The sequence below is a fragment of the Schistocerca gregaria genome, chromosome 3 (genome assembly GCF_023897955.1).
Source record: "Schistocerca gregaria isolate iqSchGreg1 chromosome 3, iqSchGreg1.2, whole genome shotgun sequence".
NCBI lineage: Eukaryota > Metazoa > Arthropoda > Insecta > Orthoptera > Acrididae > Schistocerca > Schistocerca gregaria.
In genome coordinates this window covers 890,475,945-890,501,060 of record NC_064922.1, presented here as the reverse complement: position 1 = coordinate 890,501,060, position 25,116 = coordinate 890,475,945, and the positions used below count along the sequence as shown (strand labels likewise).

The window sequence follows — 25,116 nt, the reverse complement described above, 5'->3', positions numbered from 1 at the left end:
TTGCTAGATTTTATAAATGGTACTGTGAAGAAATCCAGGTCAAATGTAGTTTTGGCGTAATTTATCGCAAATAAAAAGTGATTTTTGTTGAAAGCGTTTGGCAGTCAATTGAGAAATGTGGGGAAAATATGATACAGACATAGGATGGCAGACTGCTGATTTGAAATTCCGCTACGTTTTGCCAACAGTCACGTGGTTTATGTTGGAGCCACACCAGCCCTATAGCTTCTGCACAGCAGGGCCAGTCTACTAGTATCTGTGGTCGAAGGCGCAGACACATCGTTGCGTGTGGACCGAGCTTTACTATCGATATGTGTAGTGAAGTGGAAGTACTATAAGGAACGTCTTTGGCTTCTTATAAAATCCGCTGCTGAGAGCTTGATGCTTCCATTTTGACTAGGAATCGCATGTTGGTGTGAGGTACGTGTGGCGTCGAAGTTGTGAGGGTGTAGTTTTCTTATTGCCGCTTTCAATGAATAAATGTTCGTGGCGGGCATATGTATTTTCTCGTTACGTATTCTTTTAGTATCTTCTGTGTGAAAATTTGCCGTTTTATTACACATTTGTTTTATGTATGGTAGCCACGTGGTTTAATTTGAATTCTGGTGATGGCGGTTAAAAACAACTCGAGTCTGGAAGGAAATTGTTATATTACAGAATTGTTTGTTCACTTTCTGTAGGACTTACTTGATAAGCGGCATTGCTTGTCGAAAAAGACTTAAATGTAGGCAAAAATAAACACATGCATGAGTTGGGATAGGAGATGAAATTGTTCTAATTCGTGGTATGCTTATGATGATACTTTTGTCTCGTTCGTATGAAACGTTGTGAATAAAATTAGTTGCTGATTTGTTAAAGAGCTTAGCGAGTTTGAAGTTTATTTCTAATGTAGCTAATTCTCTAACTTGGTTTTAGTTGGCAGTCACGCGGCGTAATGCAGGAAATGGTCCGCCCGGAGCCGTAATGGCAGCATATATATCCGTAACGAAGCGAAGGCGTCGAAATACTAACTGCTGTAGCAAATGCATGCATATCATGTGAGTTCTACAGATATAGTTCCTTAATAGAATTGAGACTTTTCAATGATGAACAACAACCGCCCCAGTCTGAATTCGGTGACTGAGTGGATTTTCTGAGGATTACTTTTTAAAGTTCAATTAGTGAAACTATAATAGATACTATTTAACTCATACGGAAAATACGCTAATGTCTTTTTTTGTGTGCAAATACTCAGGTGGGGCATGTCTTGCTGCCGGCCGGATTCGCAGGACAAACTTGAAACTTGTGCATACACTTTCCGACATTTGAACTTTGGTCCTTCCAGAAAGATGGACATGGGCGACCGTGGTCAGCTCCTGGCAGCTGCACTGCTGGCACGGAATGATATGGTGTGTATGTTAAGCGGTTCTTGCTTAAATGTCGGTTGTGGTGAGGTGAAGGGTCGAAATGCTGTGTACAGTTTTTGGTGTAAATTGGGTTGTTACATATAGCGGTTTGAACTGTTCCATGACTATTGGCTGTCAATGCCAACTAATAAGTATGTTGAATGATGTGTAAGAGTCCTGAAAATATATGTGGATATTGAGGCATTTGTCTGACGAAATGTGTGACACGTGTGATGTGCAGAATAGCTTTGCAATGTTTTAATATGGTGTATTGTTCTCCAGGTTGTGCTTGTCTCAAGGTGGATTTGCCACCGTTGGTGGCGTTGTGGGTGCCATAAGGCTTATGAAAAAGGTAAGATCGTAAAATAAGCCTTTGTATTGTTTGCTGGAATGATGATATAATTACTTGCATATGATTTTGTGATTGATCTTACTTGCCCTCACTGATGTTACCACTAAGTTATTCACTCTGTTCTATCGAGTGTTGGTTTCTAAGGAACTTTTTTTCCCCTACAGGTGTACTCAAGTGATGAGAATGAGAGATTACTTTGGTGAGTAACTTAGCACTTGTTTTGTGCATTGTATTGGCTGATGGAAATAGATGTAAATATGGTGTTAAGATGTAGGTCTGCAATGAGTTTTGTTATATATCATGTTTCAATTTTTTCAATTTAGTGAGTCTCACTGACAGTTAACTCTGCAGATGTGTTTCAGTCTTCCTCTGCAGTATGCATATAGGTTCGTGGCACTATTGTGCTTTATTTTTCATGTATTAGTGCCAGCTGCTTAGTAAATTCCTCTCATTGCTGTATGGCATGTGGAATGCCTAACATACCTGGAAAGTTGATTTTGTATTTGTTCTACATACATTTGTTGGATGGCCCCACAACCTTAGCTGCATTTTCTTATTGCTGCTGTGGTTAGAGGTCTAACAATTCGTCACATGTTGCTGCTTTGATGCCAGATAAGGTGCAGCTGAAATTTGGTTAATTACCTGTTTTTTAGTGCTAGTGTTTGGTTGGTATAATGGAGTCTGGTGACGGTAATCTCAAAAGTAAGGTCGCCTTTTTTTTATAGGTATGTATTTCTAGTGGTTTAGATGACTTGACAGCTTGACCATTTATCTATTTTTCAACATAATCATTTCTGTAAGTGCATTTTTGTAGTCACTGTGGCAGCTTGCTGCCATGCTGTTTAGAAAGTCATAAACCTTTTCACCTTGTCATCTGAGCTGAATCGTTTTCTGACCAAATATTCTTTTTACCTAAGGGACGGGTGATAGTCCCTAGGTGCCAAGTCAGGATTACAGGGTGGGTGATTGTTAAACTGAGACTGTTGCAGGAGAGCAATGGTTTGGGAGTGGTGTGTGGGTGTTTTTTGTTGTGGAGAATGTGTACACCATTGCTCAACATTCCTCTTCTGGTCTGAATTGCCTGTCAGTCTGAGCATTGTGGTCCCAGTGATACATCTCTTGGTGACAAGGTGATGAGAGAGGTTCATAACTTTCTGAACATGGTGGTGAGCTGGTATGTCATGGACATAACTACCAGTGTGTCTACAAAAATGTATTGACAGAAATAGTGATTGTCGAAAAATAGGTAAATGTTACAGCTGTGAACTGTTGTAAACCATTCTTGAAATACAGGTCTGTGTGCTTCAATAAAGTAAGGCCTTACTTTTGGGATTACTCTCGTACATGAGAAATGATGGGCTATGTTCATGTCATTCTGTTGTATGTGGTCAAAGTAACAATGCATTTGGCTACTTTCTTAGAAATTGAAAGCAACTTGAACTACTACATGGTGTGTAAATTGAAAGAAATTGAGGTGTTGTCACATTTCGCGAGTCTTGACCTAAAGAGGGAGACCCCAAGCTCACAACCAGGATTTGCTCTGTGCTCTTCCTGGCCCCGAACTGGGGTAAATTAAGGTCTGTTAAAACTCACATCCCAGGATGGTTTGCTGGTTTGTGTATCCTGTCACAGACAACACAATTTTAAATATATTAGTTGCGAAGTTCTTGTGTTCCCTACATGTTTCATACTATTCTTGTTTGTTGCAGCTCTTGATATTGGGTAGAGCAGTGCTGGTGAACCTGTGAAGTCTTCTTGGAAATCTTACAGGTAAGAAGCTGTGGTATAAAATTCCACACCTTGTTCATTGTTGTACCACAGCCCCAGCTCCATACTGGATATTAATTTCAGGTATGGCGTTTTATGCTGTGGAGACGAAAAGCTGTTCAGCTATATTATCCTGCTTCAATAGCTGGGTAATACGTAGTTCAGCAACAGTCATGATTTTGATCAGGCTTGTACCCTATGTAAATTGTAACTGGTTATTTAATTGGGAGTTTGTTGTTAGAAGGGTGCTGCTAGTTTAATATTAATCTCTGGAAACTAAATAGTTGTAGATTGTTGTTAGTGTCAGTGATGTTGACTGATCTGGTAGTATAATAGAACTACAGTATTGAGAGAACACTAGGTGTGGCAGGTTGAAAATCATTTCAGATTATTTTTGTACATGTTTCATATTTGTTCAGGCAGTTAAAGATTTGCAGTTTCAGCATACTTTGCTCAAAATGGGTGTTTGCTGGGGTATTGGCAAGAATTCTTCCAGTGTGTGACCTCTATTGTATTGCCCTTGCAGATCTCCATCTGTATAGTTTCTTCAATTAAGTACTTTTAAGATACTTCGGTTAAAAGGTGCAATGAATTGCACTTGTTACTTGTTATCTAACAGTGGCATAGGTAAATGAGTTAGGTTCAGAAGTGTTTTGACATGTAATGTGAGGTGTTGGCTAGTCTTCACTGAAAGCATTTGTATGAGGGGAAATGTGGACTTTGGAAGTGTGTGGTTCGATTGTGGAACTTTACTAAATGTAGATATCTGAATAGGTATATGAGGTATCAGTCTGTTGGTTTTGGAAGTCTGCAAGGAAATGAGTTCTAGGGAGATGCAGGATTGCCTGGTAAGCATGTTACTGGTTAGTGATGTAGTTGTACTGACAGTTCTTAACCACAGAGATTATAAGGTTCGTTTGAGCAGTTGGCAGTGTGTGAAAGTAAACTGGCTGTACTGCAATTTTGTTCCATATTTCCAGTTAGGTTTACATCTGCAGACCACAAAGTTAGTAAGAAGGAATGCAAGTGTCTTTCAAAACTCAACTTCTGTTTAGTTTGCACGAGAATAAGGGCAATATGTTATTTGATGACTATTTCATTAACACAGTTAATAAGGTTGCCTATGAGGCAAAGAAACTGTAAAACTGACAGTTTATATTCCAGGAGAAGCCATATAAGGAGTTAAGATTATAAAACATGGTATGGTGCCAGTCTTCAATTTAGCATAGAATGGCATTCCATAAATTGTAAAGAAACAAAGGTCTAGGGGAGGTACTATAATCCATTCATCAAAAGAATAAATTTTTTCAATGTGCATTTTTCTTCATCTGCTGAGTCCTTATTGGGTTTCCGTGTGATGTGGGGCTGTAGCCTAGATGTCTAGAGTAGTCAGGCACAGGCACAGTGATAAAACATTTTGTGCTCTGTTAATGGGCATATCAACTTATTGATATTATGGGATGTAGCTTTACAGGGCATTACACATGAATACCACCAGCTGGTAAGCTGACCTAGCCTGCAGTGATGTGGCCAGCTGCAGTTCACATGTAAAAAGGTGATCATAGGAACAATAGTTTTGAATGTCATTTAATTTTTAATCAGAATGAAATAGTACACTGCAAATCTCCCACAATAATGGTACCTTAAGCAACCAGATGAAAACTGCAACATGTTTTTTAGCTAACATACTACTGTAATTAGACAAGAATGAAAATTCCTGACTTAACCAAGGGATGATTTTTCTGCATAAGCTGTGTAACGTAAGAGTACTAAAGGATTTCACTGTATACTTAAATATTGAAGCCACTGAAGGTATTTCTTGTCTGTTGATCTCTTAGCTCCTTTATCCAAATCTGAGATTTGTTCTGGAAGTGTCACCTGCTATGTTAACAAGCCAATCAGAATCCACAAAGTCAACCAGACATGGCAATTTGTCTTTTATGACGAGCCGTTATATATCCCACCAGTGTTGGCGACATGTGAAAAAGCTGTTAGTTCCAGTACATCTGGCAGCTCAAGTCTTCTTAAATCTCAAATCAAATCCCACAGCTTGGCTCCAGATCTGCTGGGTTCATATTGTAACGGTAGAGTAGCAAATTTAGGTGCCGCGTTCATTTGTTGCACTCATTGCTGTGAAAATGACTTTTTATATTTTTACAGTAGTTGCATACCTCTGGTATAAAATGGACATAATCCAAATAGAGGATTTGGTTTTGCATTTTTGCCTTGAAAATGAAACTTAATTAGAACTACAATCTTTCACAAATTAATAATTAAGAATTTGTTTGAAGTGGAAACAGGAATTTAATATGTAATGAAAGGCAAGGAGCTGTGCATTATTAATAAAAATGACACTTCCACAATTATGAGCTGTAGGTATTTCAAATTAGATGAAGTATATTAAGGAAATTTGAACAAACACACAAATAACTGCACTTGGTTCACATATTGTTACCAGCTGTGCCACAAATTCATGTTGTGTAATTATCAACTGCCTTGCATACAACTGTGGAAAAACTTAAGTTGATTATCTCCATAAATTTATGGAAGACATTGAGAATAGCATTTCTCAGCATGTAAGTGTTCCATGCAAATTTTTCACTACAAGACAGAAAGCAGTGTTGACATATTTGTACTGCTCAACAGTGCAACAATCTGAGCAGTGCTAAACAGGCTGTGACTACACGATTTTTGAAATAAAAACTATGTATCTAGTGTGATTAAGTAAAACATTGATGGAAGTTTATATATTTGAATTTACCAGTTTCATTTAACATAACTTACAAGATATCCAACTTTTTAGTAGGACCTACTTCAGAGTTTGACACCACCAGAGTAAATTTGCTACAGCTTCTGACCAGTGATTGCATTTGTTTACATCTGGTTTATTTTTATGATGAACAGATTAAGTGTGATCAAACATTTTCATGGAAGGCAGATTCGTAAAATTCTGCTACACCTGTCAATACATTTGAAACAAAATATTTTAAATTAAAACTAGACTGAATTCACCTGTTTAGTCAGCTTAACATATGAATATAGCATTAAGAGAGCTTGTCTTAAAAGAAACAGGACATTGGAGGCTACTCAGTTGGAATTTTGTATCTTTGTTAGGTTCTTTGTCATTTGTCTTAAAAATAAAGATATTGACTGAACTTCAAAGCAGCCAATAGTGTGGAATGATGCTTTGTTTCAAGTAAACTGTTTATGCAAATTCTATGTGCATGAGCCTCCTGGAAGCTGCTCAAATAAACCTATACCAGCACTGATTTGGCTAACATGTCTTCAAACAAGATCACAGCAACAAAGCCTTGACTTACAGCATTGTTACTGGAGTCAGGATAGTGTTTAGTTGTATTTTGTTGTATATTTACTTTCCTAAATGAATTGTAATTGGTGTGGTCATGCAGAATTTAATACATTTCTTTCCTTTCCAGGACATTTTTGGCTGGACTATGAAATACTACTTGGAGAAACTGGTAAGTTCACTTATGTAATACTTCTGTAATTTTTCAGAGGATGCTAGTAGTTAAGTATTTAACTGATAATAGGTGCTTTAATTTCCCAATGATGGCACTAGGTTTGGTAAGTCAGTGGATTGCCATTGTTTTCTGTAGTTTGGAAATAAGTGATCATAGTATGCATTATAACACTCCAGACAACTATAATCTTATTTAGGTTTTCTGAATATCTTCCAGTGAATGCCTTTTAAAAATTGGGACATGTAATATTTCCTCTTGTACCTTATTGTGTAGTATTTACTGATAGACCTGTTATAGGCTGTTAAGTGTATATTTGAAGTCCCTCTGGTAAAGTGTACAGTTTTGTTCTGTAGCAATCTGCATGTTTTAAAGGGGTAATCTAGGGTGAGCACAGTTAAGAGTAAGGAACATGGAGAACAATAAGGTCTTTGCATTTTAGAAACATTTTTGGTAACTTGTCTCCAGAAAATTATTCGTTATTGGGACAGTGACTGGCACTGCATAGTGTATCCTCAGTGCTGTTCCACATGGATGGATTAGTTACTTAGAAAAATTGTGCATTTGATTTTAACTTTTGTGAACCTATCCAGATTTTATCAACCTCACTTGAATACAAATTTGGCTGGGCAATGAAAGTACATGAAAGTTGTCACACAGCATTTACAATTACTTTTGGGCATATGATTCTGAAAGCCTTCTTGTAGAACTTTCTGTTGACTGCAAGCTGGACTGGATCTGGTGTCATTGACACATGATTAATTTTGGGTTAATATTTTAAACAGTTGTCCACATAAAACCAGAATAGCAGGAGTCTTAGGATTTCTTAAGTACATAGTTTGGTGGTAAGAAAGGTATTTCTTGTTTTATTCATGTTGAATTTGCACTGAAGTGATACCTTCTGCCTGTGGTTGTTAGGTATTATTGCAACCAGCTGTGTGGTAAACCTATTTAGTTTTTAGCAGAATTGAAGGCTTTTGAGGTCAGGAAAATACCTGCAGCTACATTATGTTGATTTTAAAAAGCAGGTCATGAGTTGTGTAGGTGTAGAATTTGTGAAGCTTTTTCTCGGTGATATGAGGTAGTTACAAATCTTAACTGTTGTGCAATTTCAATAGAATTTTTGAGAAGGAACTTGACTGTAGAGCAGCTTTGTCATCAGAACCACCTTCTTAGTAATTAAAACTTTCATTATTTCTGGAACTGGAATAATCAGATAGGTGGAATATCTTCTCCAAAGGTTTCATGGGATGAGGATTTTTTCTTAGCTAGTAACTACTTACTTTAGTTTTTAAAGATTCAAACTGTCAGTTTTGTTAACTCAATCACTCCACATAATGGAGCCACTTTTTCTCTCAGCACAGCAGAAATTTTGTGCCAATGGCCATTGCTTCACACACTTCGCAATCTGCTGATCTAAATTTGGCCTCTACAAGAGTTCTTGTATTGTCTTCCATGTGTTAGAAATTTTGTTTCTCAATTCACTGAATTGGTTTTAATGTGGGTTCCTTAGTTGTATTGATGTAAGTGGTGTTACAGGTCCATGCACTTCCAATGAAATTAGGCACCATTTCTGGTGGCACTTGAGATGAGATCATCTATTTACAAAACCCATATAAGCCTATCCGCATTTCTGATAAATCAGAAGTTGACATGCCTATGATAGCATGACATAGCTATTTACTGGAATATGTTGGTCAAATCAGATTGTATTTTTTCTTACATTAAGTGCACTGAAACATCAGTTGTCTATTTGTCATTTGCATTTGGATTTTATTTTGTACCATGTGGTGGTGGTCATGCTGCAATGTATTTTGCATGGTTTCCTTAATGATGAATATGACAAGCATATGTCTGAATTTTTGATGCATTTACTTCCCTGAATAAGATGTTGCTTAATAAATTAGTGTTGTATGTCTTAAATCTGGTTTCTGAGACTTGTTTTTGTTTTTGCAGGTTTGAGTCAAATTTGGAGTTCAAGAAACTTTGCAGTTCATGTCAGTTAAGTTATTGGCATTTACAGGGTGTTTAAAAAATGACCGGAGTATTTGAAACGGCAATAAAAACTAAACGAGCAGCAATAGAAATACCATTTGTTGCAATATGCTTGGGACAACAGTAAATTTTCAGGCAGACAAACTTCCGAAATTACAGTAGTTACAATTTTCTACAACATATGGTGCTGCAAGTGATATGAAAGATATACAAGACAATAGAAGACACTGAACACCTCGTGGTTTATGCAAGATGGTGCCCGGCCACATCGCATGGCTGACGTCTTTAATTTCCTGAATGAATATTTTGATCGTGAGATTGCTTTGGGCTATCCGAAACATACAGGAGGCAGTGTGGATTGGCCTCCCTATATCTTTTGGCAGTTCAGATCTGTTTTGGTGTCTGAATGTGGGAGGCATGCAACCCTTTCAGAAATCTGTACTGTGGCCTGAGCCTTATAACATCCCTGAATTACTCCTTAGTCCTCATGTGCACACTATTGTGGTCTGCCAGTGCAGTTGACAGCTGTGACAGCTACCATTACACAGCTATGGAAATAGTATAGTGCTTTCTTCAAGCAAAATAGATTCCACTGGGAGAGCTGATGCAAGATTGTGGAATATTTTCCAAATATGGCCCCCACATCACTGCATGTTACGCAGCAATACCCACATCTGAGTTGCACACGGCCATTTTCTGCTGTAGGGATACAATGTACAGTAAAGTAGTTGTACTTATGCGTGGTACTTGCAAGTGCTATCCTCAGGCTTTTTTGTGGTAGCTGCCAAAATGATCACTTACTTGACTAGTTAGTGGTTTAATTTGTGGATGAATGCACATTTGTTACACATTGGCAACTTCTGGACAACCATCTTTGTGCAAGGTGGTATTAACAGCTGGCCTTACATAATGGGCAACATTGGACCATTTCTTCCACCAGACTAATGGGACTGATCTATTCCACATTTATTAAAGGTATTGTGCTTATCCTGTGGGATGTAGCACCAGTAAATGTTGTGGATGGACATGTTACTTCAATATGACTGAACTACAGCACAGTTCAGTTGATGGGCAGAATGACATCAGTGTCGCATATCCCAATCAGTGGGTTGCTAGAGGTGGAACAGTTCAATTACCATACTTGATGCCTCTATTCTTTTGGGAACAAGAAGTGTGGCACACCTGTACCATGAGTGGGTGTTATGTAGTCCTCGGAAACAGTACTTAAGACAGCTGCACATATTGGCACTGCTGAAGTATGAAGTGCATTGATGTAGGAAGAACACAGTTGAAGCCCATTTGTAATGTAAATGGCACTGTGTGCTGGTCCTGTTAGTTTTATTTAATGTGGGATGCACAACAATCTGACTTCAGTGCCCACATTGTTGGTATGGTTTGGTTCTGAAACTGCTCAGTGCACTGCACAAAACATAAGTATTGTCAGTTTTTGTGATACCCTGTGTAATGTTAAATGTGCTAGTTTGCAACTGCTGAGAGTATTACAAGAGTTTAACAGATTTGAGCATTTTGTGGTTCAAATGGTTTAGTGTAATGTCCAGGTTGCTTTGAATATACAAATCAAGTGTAGCAGCTTGGAAAGATATTAGGATAAATTGGCATGAACTGTGGGATTTACCATTGCTTACATCCAGTGCGACTAAAAATTCTGAAATGGTAAGTGGATAGAATTTATGTAATTCAGTTATGAATTCTGTGATGAAAATTTCAATATTTCATTCGCGGTTTCCACCAGAGGGTTACTGCCTAATGATGGTTGAATGTGTCTGATCATGCTTAACATTAATTTTAGTTGTAAATGTATTTATTGTTACTAATATAAGTTTTTATTTTTCAGGATTTGGAGGTGTGTGTTGGTGTATGCTTGGTGCATATTGGGGTGAGTATGCTTGGCATTTACTGGTTGCATGTGTGTGTATATAGAAGTGATGTTTAGTTATCCCTGTCATATTTACTGTGAGTGAGAATTACTTGCTGATTTTGCCTGTAATAATATGCCTTGCTGGCTTGCATAATTTGGTTAATATAAGTTTCCATTGTTGCAGTTTGTGCTGTCTCTAAGGTGTCTGCCCTTTCAGGTTTGTATATCTTATGTTTGTATATCTTATGTTTGTCTAGATAGTAATGTTCAATAGCACCTATTGTGTAAACCAGTATTGTGATGATAATAGAAGTCTTCATTCGCGGTTTCCACCAGAAGGATTATCCGAATGTTGGTAGATGATGTCTGACTTAACTGTAAGCTGTACCATAAGTTTATTGTGTTTATCTGGGTACTTAATTTGGTCTTTTTTTTGCAGGTATGTAATTAAAACTCCCAGTTGTGCTTCCAGATGTTATTTGCTGTTAATGATGAACAACAAACACTGCCCTAGTCAATCTGAAGAAATGATGTTGAAAGATTCTGATATCGTTAAATTTTCTTTTCATTTGATGATGATAAAGGAATTGTGCTTATTTCATGATTCTTGTTTCAGGTATACATGTTCATTATTATTGAAAATCAACAGGAATGTAATTGTCAGCAAAGTAATAATTTGTTTGTGACTAGTGTTTCACTTGTAAAGTATTGGTCAATAAAGATTTCAGTTGAAAATTTTTGTAAGAGCCATGATTGCTTGTCTTGGTTGTTTGATCAAATTATTCCTAAAATGGTTTTGTATGTAAAGGTACAAAAGGGGATGGCTTCTAAAATAGCAGTTTAACTTGTTGCAAGTTAAAAAGCAAGTTTCAAATTTCTAAAATAGTTCCCATATGCATTCAAAATTTCTGTGGAATGTTAGGTTATTCTCTGGATTGGATTCAGTAAATGTGGGACCAATCTTTTGGCAGTTTGTTCAGATCTGGTTAGGTGTCTGAATGTGGGAGGTACTAAGTAGCTGGGAAGTTCATTTAAAGGGAGGTGAAATGAAAGGGCATACCAACAACCTACGTTGGAAAGCACTGAGGTGTTCAGCCTTCCATTTCAGAGATTCTCAGTGAAACATACAATTTTTAGAAGATGCAGTAAGCTCTTCATATATTTATGCACTGGAACAATTTTAATGTTTTTAAGAACTTTGGAGGACTAGATACATTAAAACCTTGCTTAAATTTATTTGGGCAAAAGTGTAGAAATACTTGGTCAGCAGTGTTGACATGTGGAAGTTCATTATAGTTAGGAAATTTCCTGTATTTAACAGCTGCCAGTAGAAATTTGTGTTCAACTTACACTGAGTACCTTAACTCATGCCTAAAATTTTTGTGGTTGGGCAGTTGTTTTATCTGAGACAGGAAGACAAATATGGAATGCGTAAATACAAATTTTGTGCATATTTTTAAATATGACTTCTGAAGTAAATATATCATAAAGGGGAAATGTGCTTTGTGACAACTCTAACATAAGAATTCACACCAGAATTTGAGTGGCACTCAGAGAAAGCTGAAAAGTTTTTGTAGATATCTTTGTGAAATATAAGAGGATATAGCAAAACTGAAAGACTGTAAAATCTTTGACATGAAAAATTTGTTTGTGCATGTCTTCAGAAATAAATGGAAAAATTTGGAAGTGGTTTACAATTTCAGTTCCAGTAACTCTTCTACTTCATAACTCTTAAATTTTTTGTTTGATGGCATAGTTTCAGGAAGGAAACAATGTATTGAATCCATTGTGGATTTTTCCTATTTGTAGTACATGTAAACAGTTGGAATGTAGATCAGTAATAATACATAAATGCGAAGTACTGTTTTATATGGATGAGTGTTCCTATCCAATGTGCCCACAATTCTTTGTACATGTTAAATGTTCTTTCATATCTCAGTACCAAAATAGGTTGCTGCTGTAGTTTGTAAACATTACAGGCAGTTATATCCCACTTAAGGTAAATGGCAAATTTATGAATGGAAATGGTAGTGAATTTTATGTAACTGAAGCACTGTTTCATCAAATACACAGCACAGTAATTATGATAAACTAACTTCAAATTAAATTAAATGTTTGCAATTGGTAGTAATGAAGATGGGTGGAGCAGTGTTCCACATGAGTAGCATTCCACGGTGGTGAAGGTACAGTTCTGAATGTCACCTAGAGATAGCAAAGCAGAGAGGGAAGCAAACTGAATAACCTTGCACCATGTTAGATGGCAAAAGAAAAGTATGTGATACAGGAATATAAACTTTAAACTAATTATATGTGTCAATGTAGCAGTAACAGCAAAAACAAAACTACCTCTGATTATGCTGGATAAATGTTCTGGTGTGCACCATCTTCCAGTGATTACTGCTCTTCATAGACAGTGTGAAATTCAAATACATGGTCTGGATAATTCAGTTGAGGATCAATCTTGTGCTTAAACACCCTACAATGAAAAAAATTCTAAAATCAGTTGTAGGTATGTATGGCCTAACATCTAAGACAAAACATTCTGGAATAGTTTGCTTCTATGTAAACTGTTGCATTTGTATTTGAAACAAAGGAAATAGTGTCAATGGTGGTAAGTTCAAGAACTGACTAGCTACACTAGGTTTTGCCTAAATTGGTTATATGCCTGGTATATAGATTTCAGCTTTTCCAGAATGGCTGTTCATGTACTAAGGGCATACAAAGATTAGAACTGCAATAAAATCGCATCGTAATGCACAAAAGATGTAATTCACAGTACCTTTCATCTATCAATTAAAATTTCAGACCTCAACATCAGTATTATGTTGGTGAGTTTTAGGAAATTTTACGAAGCAGGATGAAAGTCTTCCGCAGGATTCTCAATAATCAGAAATAAAACTGAAATTTCACACTCAAAACAAACAAATAATGAAGTGAAGTTATCTGGCATTTGTTCCCTATGATCAGGGCTTGACAAACACACAAAACTCCCAACTTGTCACTAGCCCCTCAATTGGCCCCACAACAGCTGAATGCACCCTGCTTGCTAAGAGCACTTGCGCGACAGACCAGGATGTTGACGAGTCCAAATGCTAGCCAAGCCTGAGAGTGCTCAACTTTGGTAACACTTGTTCCTGTCAGGTAACTTACGCTGCAGGGCTGTTGGCCTTGAAATGAAATTTAAAAATAGTTAAAATCCACATCAATGTGCAGCATATAACACCACCTTATTTCGATTGGTTTAATTTATAGATTTCAACTGGTCTTGCTTGGCAAGCTCATCATAGAGGTCAGCATATGTAATAGTGTATACAGTGAATTGAACTGACTAATTTCATGGGATTGTCAGTCTGCTTCAATTTTTTTTTCCTAAAGTGAAACTTCAGTCACATGTATTTTTGAAGACTGGTTTACATCCTTCTAACCCATGGTCAAATGTTGAATAAAATAACCTGTTGTTGCATCTGGTTGGCTGTTATGGATTCATGTACAATTACAGAACATTTGTAAATTGTCAGTCTTTTTCTGATGTGTGCTTGCGTTTATACTCCCAAGTGTGCAACTGGTATGATTCTGAAAAGAAACTTGGTAACTTAAAAACCTGTATGCAAACTATTTTGCTTTCAAAGTGACTGCTGATTAATTTCCCAAAACATGTTGTCACCTCATCTCTCTCTATTGCCTGCCTCTTTGGTGTTGCTTGTCTTCGACATCTACAAGGGAACTTAAAAGTAAGTTACACATTATTATGAGAAACGCTGTACACTTTTATAGAATGCTCCACTATACTTCAAGGTATCATAATTCCATGACACTATTTTTCAATTTAATCAAGTGTTTCTTAACTGAGATAGAAAAAGTCCACCAATAATTAAATTCCTCAATATTTGCAGAGCCATTTTGGAATGCTGTGTGAATATCTTCATTGCTGGAAAATCTTTTTGCACTCAAATGTTCTTTCAGCTTGCTTATTGGCAACAGTTCATTACAGCTTGGCATAAGATTGCATTTGATCCGTGTACTACCAGTTCCTTGGTGAGCCCTAAGTGAACTGAGCTGTTTTGCCTGTGAGAATTGTACTTTCCTGTATACTTAACTTTGAAACAGATTTACAGGTTCTGCACCATTTCAATCTCACACTATGAAGTGCTTGTTATCCATGCCACAGCAAAATTCTCTCTGCATGAAACCCAAAACATGTACTCTCAGACAATGCGCCCTGTGAAGTAGCCTTTATGTGTGATATCTGTAACACCTATGTATATTCTGCAAACCACTGAAGTGCATGACAAGGAATTCTCCATTGTATTAGGCGTTTTTCCTGTGAAAAGGATAGTTGCGGCTTACCATACAGTGGAGAGGATGAGTCATAGGTAGGCACAACAAAAGGACTCCCAGAAGTGACCTTTCAACTAACCAGGCCCTTGTTGAAAATAGACAACACACACAAATGCAATTCTCACACACAAGACCATGACCACAATTTTTGTCAGCTGAAACCATACTGCAAACAGCAGTGCATGATGAGAGGGGCTGTAGTGGGGATGGAGAGGGATAGCAGAGAAGAGGAGGGGGGGGGGATGGTCAAATGGTAGGTTGTGGAGTGTACAGGGACGAGTTGGATAGAGGGTAGGATTAGGGCAGCTAGGTGTTGTTAGTGGAATAGGAGAGACTGAGGATCTGTGGTAGGATAGAGGTGCTGAGTAGAGGTAGAATGGGAAAAGGGAAGGTGCTTGACGAGTAAAGACAATGGCTAATGAAGGTTGAGGCCAGGTGGGTTACTGGAATGTGTAGGATATACGAGGGTTGGAACTTAATAGTGGCAACTATTTATTCACAACTGATATGAAAGAGTTACATGTTTTCACCGTTATTGTCCTTCAAAGTAGTCACCAGTGTTGTGTAAAACATGTTGCCAGCAATGCAGGAGGCCGGTTCTGTTGATGGTGTGAATGGAGCAGTCTAAGGTTATGGTGATTCTCGTGTACAACTGTGATGGTGTTATCCTAATGCATTATGTTCCACCATATCAGACTGTCAATGCACAGTTTTACTGTTCGTTTTTGGAGCATCACCTGCAACCAGCTTTGCAAAAGAAGCAGTGATACATTCTGTGCAACCCATCCATCATTTTGCAAGACAATGTGCGGGCACATACAGCACAAGCTGTGGCTGCTCTGTTTGGTCAATGGGACTGGTAAGTACTGTACCATCTGCTGTACTCTCCTTGTGACTGTGATTTGATTCCGAAGAAGAAGGAACCACTTCGTGGCATTTGCTTCAGAACTGTTCCAAAGATTCGACAGGCAGTAGACCACATGTGGAATCCAGGAAAGCTGATGGTGGGAAGGATGCAAATGGCACAGACTGTAGGAGTCATTGAAATGGAAGTCATGTTGGGTGACATGCTCTGCAACGGGGTGATTTATCTGTTCTGGGCCAGAGTTTGTTGTGGGTGAACAGCATGTTGGTTCTTGTGCCTGTGTAGAATGCAGCCAGTAGTTGCAGCTTAGCTTGTAGGTTACTCGATTGGTTTCACAGGTTGCCCTGCCTTTGATGGGATAGGTGCTGTCTGTGATGGGACTGGAGTAGGTGGTGGTGGTGGGGGAGGATATATGCAACAGGTCTTGCATCTAGGTCTATTACAGTGATACAACCCAGGAGCCAAGGGTTTGGGGGCAGTAGTATTCCACCAGCCAATGGCCTTACACTTAACAAACTGAATTGACGTAGGCATTTCTGGAATCAAAAATATCCACAGTCCATATACGTTATACTTGGTTTTGCAAATGACTTGTTACACTTGGTATGATGCAAACTTTCTGTAGCTCAAGGTCATTGGTTAAGAATAATTTTTTTAATTGGAAGTTTTTTGGGGGAAAATGCCTGTGATGAAGAAAATGAGGGCTTTTACACAAACTAAATGAATGTAGAAGGAAACATCTGGCTCACTGCAAATTTCATATCCATGTGTTCTTAGTGAAACACATTCATACATAGTTAAAGGCTACCCAGCCATTGACCTTCGTCTGTGCGAACGCGCACAGGTTGCCCAAACTCTTACGAGAATCGCGAAAGCATGCGCAAGTAATGAGTGAATGGGCAAATGTCCATAAGGTACATTACATATGTAGAATTGTGGACAGTTGGGAATGTGTGTCTCAAGGGGAGCGTGCAAGGGATAAGTCCCTGCAGTCGCGCTATTCATCTGTGGCTCAGATGGGTAGAGCGTCTGCCATGTAAGCAGGAGATCCCGGGTTTGAGTCCTTGTTGGGGTACACATTTTCAACTGTCCACATCGAGGTATATCAACAACACCTGTCGGCAACTGAGGGTTTTCAGTTAGTCATCATTTATTCCAGTGAAAAGCTGCATGGTCATCAACAGTATTCTGTTCTTTCAAGAACAGTTGCTGTCTTCACATACATTTCCAGATAAATTATCTACAATATTATTGTTGGTGATAAAAGAACATTTTTCTGAATAATTAAATCTGATATTATAAATCCCAAATATGAAGTTAATTATTTTGTGTAACTATTTCAAATCTGCTCTCCACAAATCAGAATCAAAGAAAGAAATTATATTGACATCAAGAGTTGGTACAAGAAGAAGTAGGATGGTCCCGCCGTGCTAAGTTACAAGCATGGGTACAATGTTAGCTAAAATGCCTCTGCGCCCTTTGGGATTAGCCTATTTTGTATTTGCAGCTGTGACAGGGCCACTATATAGGGGAGTTGTTGTATACTAATATATTCTCCTTTTTCCTCCTGAAATGTTTCTGCTTGTGCTGGTTGCTCACAAGGCCTCTTTCAATTATTTCTTTCCCCCCACAATCTAACATTCAACATTTTATTTCATTATAGTCCTCTTCGATTCACATCATCTCCATCTCATTCATGGTCTTCCAATTGGCCTTTTCCTAGATTCTGTCCATTCTAGATCTCTTCTGCCTGTATTCTACTCACATCTTCCTTTGCCCAGTCCAGCTTAAAATATATACATAATATGATCTGTGTTGGCAAGCTTTTTCCAGTTCCTAGTTACAGAAAACTCTCAGTTATTCATGGCCTATTCCGGCACGCCCCACCCATTTTTTTATTTTTTATTTTATTATTTTTTTTCTGCTGAAAATTTTTCTTTTAGCATCAGTAGTGACAGGTTACAACACAAGTTTTGTGTACAATGTGCTGCTTGAACACGTGACAGCCTTGATTGTTGCGGTCAATTGTCATGTGGTTTCTCTTAGTGCCAAACAATGTCTGAAAAGTGAAAGATGTTTTGTGCTGATGATAAATTGGAAATAATACACAAACTTGAAGAAGGCTGTATTCATACATGGAATCTGCCACTGATTTATAATAGGAGTGAAACTATGATCTGAGAGAAGGAAAGTTGCTACTCACCACATTGCGGAGATGCTGAGCCACAATAGGCACAATAAAAAGTTCACACAATCATAGCTTTCGGCCTTTAAGGTCTCTGTCAGTAGTAGACACTCATACACACACACATACTCACGCAAACGCAACTTCCAAACACATCTGCAGTCTCAGACAGCTGAAACTACACTGTGATCAGCAGCACCAGTGCATGATGGGAGTGGCGACTGGGTGGGGGTAAGGAGGAGGCGGGAAGGGGAAGGGATAGTATGGTTGGAGTGGCGGACAGTGAAGTGTTGCAGTTTAGACGGGGGGTAGGAGAGTGTTGCGGAGGTGGGAGGGGGTAGGTAGTGGAAAGGAGAGAAATAAAAATAAAAGAAATTAAAAGACTGGGTGAGGCGGTGAAATGATGGCTGTGTAGTAGTGGAATGGGAACAGGGAGGGGGCTGGATGGGCGAGGACAGTGGCTAACGAAGGTTGAGGCCAGGAGGGTTACGGGAACGTAGGATGTATTGCAGGGAAAGTTCCCACCTGCGCAATTCAGAAAAGCTGGTGTTGGTGAGAAGGATCCATATGGTACAGGCTGTGAAGCAGTCATTCAGATGAGGGGCATCATGTTTGGCAGCGTGTTCAGCTACTGGGTGATCCATTTGTTTTTTGGCCACAGTTTGTCGGTGGCCGTTCATGGTGACGGACAGCTTGTTGGTTGTCATGCCTACATAGAATGCAGCACAGTGGTTGCACCTTAGCTTGTATATCACGACTGGTTTCACAGGTAGCCCTGCCTTTGATGTGATTGGTAATGTTAGTGATCGGATTGGAGTAGTTGGTGGTAGGAGGATGTATGGGACAGGTCTTGCATCTAGGTCTGTTACAGGGGTATGAGCCATAAGGTAAGGGATTGGGAGTAGGGGTTGTGTAAGGATGGACGTGTATATTGTGTAGGTTCAGTGGACGGCGGAATATCACGGTAGGAGGGGTGGGAAGGGTAGTGGGTAGGACATTTCTCATTTCAGGGCACAACGAGAGGTAGTCGAAACCCTGGCGGAGAATGTAATTAAGTTGCTCCACTCCTGGATGGTACCGAGTTACGAGGGGAATGCTCCTCTGTGGCCGGACTGTGGGACTTTGGGAGGTGGTCGGAGACTGGAAAGATAAGGCATGGGAGATTTGTTTTTGTACAAGGATGGGAGGATAATTAAGGTCAGTGAAAGCTTCAGTGAGATGGCCAAAAGCTATGACTGTGTGAACTTTTTATTGTGCCTATCCCAGCTCAATATCTCCGCTATATGGTGAGTAGCAACTTCCCTTCTCTCGTATTGTTACATTTTCCATTGTTTGAAACTACAATCTGTGATATTCGGAAAAATAAAGAAAAAAACTCCATTAACTACCAGTTCCGACTCATCTGAAGGTTTGACAGGGCAGAGGGCTATGAAAATGTATACATACGCAGAACTGGATAAACTAATCTTGGAATAATTTCACCAGAAAAAAGCAAAGGGCAGACAATTATGGGGCCAAATATGCATCAAAATGGCCCAGATTTTTCTTCAAAACCTTGGGGATTCAAGGCGATTTTAATGCATTTCCCAGAGGCTAACAAGATAGACAGTATCACGATATCTGGGAGATTGCCATACAAGGAGAACAGTTAGTGCAGATAATATGGCTGCTTCTGAATTTTGTAATGATTTCCAGGCGTTCATTGCAAGAGAAAATTCAGAGCTGGAGCAAATATGCAGTGTGGATGAGACCTGGCTGTTTTGGAAGTGTCTACCAACTAAGACTTTAGCTTTCGAGACAGATTGTACTGTGCCTGGTTATAAATCAAACAATGAAAGGATAACTGTGTTGTGTTGTTTTAATGGTATGGGATCACATAAAGTCGAGCTTTGGTGTAATAGGTAAAGCTAAAAAGCCGTGTTTTGCTGGACAAAATTTATGAAGTGTTGAAGGCTCAATGTAAGGTAAAACAATCGACCATATGCAAGTCATGGAAAAACATCATTTTTAAAATTGGTGAAATCAATAACTGTGATGACAAAGAAAACTGATCATTACCAATGATGGCAGCTGTTTTGAAAAGTACTCCCAGTTGACAAAGAGAATATTTATGAATGGTGTGATATGAACCGCGCAAAGCCAGGTCGTCAGGTGTTGACTGACAGTGCTATTGTTCAGCGAGTGCAAGTGAAAACTGAGGAGGTGAAAAACAGTGATGAAGATGACAGCATTCTTCTAATTCCAGAAACAGTAATAATAAGTCATGTGTCAGTGATTCATTGGGCTGAAGGGTTACTTGACTACCAGGAACAGCAAGAAGATACTCCCCTTTCAGCCAAATTGGTGTTGCATAAAATTTGTAGTGCCATATGTAAAAGACAAGCTACCTCATTGATAGAGAAATCACTTCAAGGCTGTTTTGTTTCAAAGTAGTGTAGTGTATTGTGAAATTTGCTTGCGATCTATTCTTTGTAAGTACTGTATTTTCACACATAATATGAGGAAGAAAGTAGAACTTAATATAAGCATTAGTTAAGTGATTTTATTTATGACATTGTAATTAATTTTTGTGTTTGAGCAACTGTAATACATTACCCTGTACATTAATTGCGGACTATCCACAGAATTCGATTATCTGTGGTTTTAAAGTCGCCAATTACTGCAGATAACTGATAGTACACTGTACACTATGTGATCAAAAGTATCCAGACACCTGGCTGGAAATGACTTACAAACGCATGGCGCCCTCTATCAGTAATACTAGAATCCAATATGGTGTTGGCCCACCCTTAGCTTTGATGATAGTTTCCACTCTCGCAGGCATACGTTCAATCAGGTGCTGGAAGGTGTCCTGGGAAATGGCAACCAATTCTTCAAGGGATGCTGCACTGAGGAGCAGTATCGATGTCGATCGGTAAGGCCTGGCATGAAGTCAGCATTCCAAAACATCCCAAAGGTGTTCTGTAGGATTCAGGTCAAAACTCTGTGCAGGCGAGTCCATTACAGGGATGTTATTGTCGTGCAATCACTCTGCCATAGGTTGTGCATTACGAACAGGTGCTTGATCATGTTGAAAGATGCTATCGCCATCCCCAAATTGCTCTTCAACAGTGGAAGCAAGAAGGTGCTTAAAACAACAGAGTGGACCTGTGCTATGATAGTGCCACGCAAAACAACAAGGAGTGCAAGCCCCTTCCATGAAAAGTGCGACCACACCATAACACCACCGCCTCTGAATTTTACTGTTGGCGCTACACACACTGGCAGAAGGCGTTCATTGGGTATTCACCATACCCACACCCTGCCATCAGATTGCCACATTGTGTACCATGACTCGTCACTCAACACAATGTATTCCCACTGTGCAGTCATCCTGTGGTCCTTACACCAAGCGAGGCATCGTTTGGCATTGGTGTTGTGTGGTTTATGAGCAGCCACTCGACCATGAAATCCAAGTTTTCTCTCCTCCCGACTGTCATAGGACTTGCAGTGGATGCTGATGCAGTTTGGAATTGCTGTATCATTGTCTGTATAGATTACACTTTACGACCCTCTTCAAATGTTGGCAATCTATGCCAGTCAACAGACGAGGTCAGCCTGTACACTTTCTGCTGTACAAGGCGTGGCAGGCAGCGAAAGGCGTCCCCGGAGGCTGATCAGAAAGCCTCCCCGGTGCGTCTGACAAACCGGTTTCAGGCACTGTCTCTGGCTGAGCCAGATGCAGCCGCCTGCCCTGTTTCAGAGGATCATTCTCAGCCTTCAAGGTCCGGGCAATCGCAGAGGGTGGGCTTACTGGTAGTTGGGAGCTCCAATGTTAGGTGCGTAATGGGGCCCCTTAGGGATACGGCGGCTAAGGAGGGGAAGAAATCCAGTGTGCACTCTGTGTGCATTCCGGGAGGAGTCATTCCTGATGTGGAAAGGGTCCTTCCGGATGCCATGAAGAGCACAGGGTGCAGCCAGCTGCAGGTGGTGGCACATGTCAGCACTAATGACGTGTGTCGCTTTGGATCTGAGGAAATTCTCTCTGGATTCCAGCGGCTATCTGATTTGGTGAAGGCTGCCGGTCTTGCTTACGAGATGAAGGCAGAGCTCACCATCTGCAGCATCGTTGACAGAACCGACTGCGGACCTTTGGTGCAGAGCCGGGTGGAGGGTCTGAATCAGAGGCTCAGACGGTTTTGCGACCGTATTGGCTGCAGATTCCTAGACTTGCGCCATAGGGTGGTGGGGTTTCGGGTTCCGCTGAATAGGTCAGGAGTTCACTACACTCAGCTGGCGGCTACACGGGTAGCGGAGGCTGTGTGGCGTGGACTGGGCGGTTTTTTAGGTTAGAAGGCCTCGGGAAAGTGCGGGATGGGCTGCAATGTCAAAGGGTGCTTGGCAATTACAGGACGTGCTTGGATCAAGGAACAGTCGGAATTTTAGTTGTAAATTGTTGTAGTTGCGCTGGAAAAGTCCCTGAGCTTCAAGCGCTAATAGAAAGCACAGAAGCTGATATCGTTATAGGTACAGAAAGCTGGCTAAAGCCTGAAATAAGTTCTGCAGAAATTTTTACGAAGTCTCAGACGGTGTTCAGGAAAGATAGATTAGGCAGAATTGGTGGTGGAGTGTTTGTGTCTGTCAGTAGTGGTTTATCTTGTAGTGAAGTCGAAGTAGATACTCCGTGCGAATTGGTGTGGGTGGAGGTTATACTTAACAGCCGAATTAAGTTAATAATTGGCTCCTTCTACCGACCCCCAGACTCCGATGATACAGTTGCGGAACAGTTCAGAGAAAGTTTGAGTCTCGTAACAAATAAATACCCCACTCATACGGTTATAGTTGGTGGGGACTTCAACCTACCCTCGGTATGTTGGCAAAAATACTTGTTCAAAACCGGTGGTAGGCAGAAAACGTCTTCCGAGATTGTCCTAAATGCATTCTCCGAAAATTATTTCGAGCAGTTAGTCCACGAACCCACGCGAATTGTAAATGGTTGCGAAAACACACTTGACCTCTTGGCCACAAACAATCCAGAGCTGGTAGAGAGCATCATGACTGATACAGGGATTAGTGATCACAAGGTCATTGTAGCTAGGCTCAATACCATTTCTTCCAAATCCATCAGAAACAAACGCAAAATAATTTTATTTAAAAAAGCGGATAAAGTGCCACTAGAAGCCTTCCTAAAAGACAATTTCCATTCCTTCCGAACTGACTATGCGAATGTAGACGAGATGTGGCTCAAATTCAAAGATATAGTAGCAACATCAATTGAGATATTCATACCTCATAAATTGGTAAGAGACGGAACGGATCCCCCGTGGTACACAAAAAAAGGTCCGAACGCTGTTGGAGAGGCAACGGAAAAAGCATGCGAAGTTCAGAAGAACGCGAAATCCTGAAGATGGGCTAAAATTTACAGACGCGCGAAATTTGGCACGTACTTCGATGCGAGATGCCTTTAATAGGTTCCACAACGAAACATTGTCTCGAAATTTGGCAGAAAATCCGAAGAAATTCTGGTCGTATGTAAAGTACACAAGCGGCAAGACGCAGTCAATACCTTCGCTGCGCAGTGCCGATGGTACTGTTATCGACGACTGTGCCGCTAAAGCGGAGTTATTGAACGCAGTTTTCCGAAATTCCTTCACCAGGGAAGACGAATGGAATATTCCAGAATTTGAAACACGAACATCTGCTAGCATGAGTTTCTTAGAAGTAGATACCTTAGGGGTTGCGAAGCAACTCAAATCGCTTGATACGGGCAAGTCTTCAGGTCCAGATTGTATACCGATTAGGTTCCTTTCAGATTACGCTGATACTATAGCTCCCTACTTAGCACTCATATACAACCGCTCGCTCACCGATAGATCTGTACCTACAGATTGGAAAATTGCGCAGGTCGCACCAGTGTTCAAGAAGGGTAGTAGGAGTAATCCATTTAACTACAGACCTATATCATCGACGTCGGTTTGCAGTAGGGTTTTGGAGCATATACTGTATTCAAACATTATGAATCACCTCGAAGGGAACGATCTATTGACACGTAATCAGCATGGCTTCAGAAAACATTGCTCTTGTGCAACGCAGCTACCTCTTTATTCGCACAAAGTAATGGCCGCTATCGACAGGGGATCTCAAGTTGATTCCGTATTTCTAGATTTCCGGAAAGCTTTTGACACCGTTCCTCACAAGCGACTTCTAATCAAGCTGCGGAGCTATGGGGTATCGTCTCAGTTGTGCGACTGGATTCGTGATTTCCTGTCAGGAAGGTCGCAGTTCGTAGTAATAGACGGCAAATCATCGAGTAAAACTGAAGTGATATCAGGTGTTCCCCAGGGAAGCGTCCTGGGACCTCTACTGTTCCTGATCTATATGAATGACCTGGGTGACAATCTGAGCAGTTCTCTTAGACTGTTCGCAGATGATGCTGTAATTTACCGTCTAGTAAGGTCATCCAAAGACCAGTATCAGCTGCAAAGCGATTTAGAAAAGATTGCTGTATGGTGTGTCAGGTGGCAGTTGACGCTAAATAACGAAAAGTGTGAGATGATCCACATGAGTTCCAAAAGAAATCCGTTGGAATTCGATTACTCGATAAATAGTACAATTCTCAAGGCTGTCAATTCAACTAAGTACCTGGGTGTTAAAATTACGAACAACTTCAGTTGGAAGGACCACATAGATAATATTGTCGAGAAGGCGAGCCAAAGGTTGCGTTTCATTGGCAGGACACTTAGAAGATGCAACAAGTCCACTAAAGAGACAGCTTACACTACACTCGTTCGTCCTCTGTTAGAATATTGCTGCGCGGTGTGGGATCCTTACCAGGTGGGATTGACGGAGGACATCGAGAGGGTGCAAAGAAGGGCAGCTCGTTTTGTATTAT

General features: G+C 39.9%; 1 long non-coding RNA gene and 1 other non-coding gene across 7 annotated transcripts; both read left to right on the top strand.

Moving 5' to 3' along the window:
- Nucleotides 1-242: 242 nt before the first annotated feature.
- On the top strand, nucleotides 243-11,603 carry LOC126355123 (uncharacterized). 6 transcript variants are annotated; one of them, XR_007565456.1, is made up of 11 exons: nucleotides 243-420; nucleotides 916-1,037; nucleotides 1,235-1,388; nucleotides 1,668-1,737; nucleotides 1,902-1,936; nucleotides 3,447-3,507; nucleotides 6,942-6,983; nucleotides 8,940-10,652; nucleotides 10,834-10,875; nucleotides 11,042-11,074; nucleotides 11,297-11,603. It is a non-coding gene; the product is annotated as an uncharacterized LOC126355123 (long non-coding RNA). The 6 variants fall into 6 exon arrangements; XR_007565454.1 differs by having other exon boundaries at nucleotides 375-420; nucleotides 11,474-11,603; XR_007565457.1 differs by having other exon boundaries at nucleotides 388-784.
- LOC126357190 (small nucleolar RNA SNORD31) lies at nucleotides 1,076-1,142 on the top strand. The gene has a single exon (XR_007566157.1). It is a non-coding gene; the product is annotated as a small nucleolar RNA SNORD31 (small nucleolar RNA).
- Nucleotides 11,604-25,116: the final 13,513 nt, after the last annotated feature.